Source organism: Solanum tuberosum, unplaced genomic scaffold (assembly GCF_000226075.1).
Source record: "Solanum tuberosum cultivar DM 1-3 516 R44 unplaced genomic scaffold, SolTub_3.0 scf00003, whole genome shotgun sequence".
Classification (NCBI taxonomy): Eukaryota; Viridiplantae; Streptophyta; class Magnoliopsida; order Solanales; family Solanaceae; genus Solanum; species Solanum tuberosum.
Window position 1 is genome coordinate 4,523,701 of NW_006238929.1, and position 1,228 is coordinate 4,524,928.

The following is a 1,228-nucleotide window of genomic DNA, read 5'->3' on the forward strand; positions in this document are numbered from 1 at the left end:
TAATAGATATAGGCTGGGTATCTAGAAGGAGATCAATCCCAAAGTTGATTTCCCTTTCGGGAGGAACTCCAGGAAGATCATCTGGAAACACTTCTGGAAACTCATTGACTACAAGATCCGACTCAAGAGTTGGGGATTCGGAACTAGAATCCTTAACCTGAACTAGATGATAGAGATAACCCTTAGAGATCATCTTTCTGGCCTTAAGGTAAGAAATGAATAGACCATAGGCGCTAAGCTACTACCCTTCCATTCTAGGATTGGTTCATCTGGAAACTGAAAACGAACAATCCTAGTTCTACAATCAACTGAGGCATAATAGGAATGTAACCAATCCATGCCTAGAATGACATCGAAGTCTACCATTTCTAACTCTACAAGATCTGCTGAGGTGACTTTCTGAGAGACTGTGATAGGGGAATTTCTGTACACCCGTCTAGCTATAACTGGGTCACCGATTGGAGTAGAGACTGAGAAGGATTCTGAAAAGTTTTTGGGCTAACACTGAATTGGACTGCTATGTAAGGAGTTACAAAAGACAAAGTAGCCCATGGATCTAACAATGCATAAACATCAAGATCAAAGACTCGTAACGTACCAGTGACTACATCAGGAGAATCTTCCTGATCTTGACGAGCCTGAAGAGCATAGATCATGTTTTGGCGCTGTCCGCCACCTGTACCAGATGAGTTACCCTGCTGAGTCGGGCAACCTGCTGGTGCTGCCGAAGTTATAGACTTAGAGCCTGACACCCTACCTTTCTGATCGTTACGGAACCTGGGGGATGGAACACTAGCTGATGAAGGTACTGGAGTCTGCTGAAACTGTGAGCGATTTCCACCTACCCGATTTCTGTTGGGAATACTCGTAGTTACCTGTTCTTGCTTTCTTAGTCTCCTTAGCCTGTTCCCTAAGCTTATCACCCTCAACCTGCTGAGCATGAGTCATGAGCCTAGAGAAGTTCTTGTATCCCAACAACATAGCATTCCTGCACTTGGTCTTCACTAAGTCTGACACTCCATACAGAAACTTATTCATCTGATCCTTGGAATTAGTAACCATGTGAGGAGCATACCTGGAGAGTTGGTTAAACTTGAGCCCATACTCTTGGACAGTCATGTTACCCTGCCTCAAGTTCATAAATTCCTGGGCCCTTGCTTCTCTCAACTCTATGGGGAAAAACCTGTCCAGAAAGGTTTCGCTGAAACAATCCCAAGTGATAGGAGCA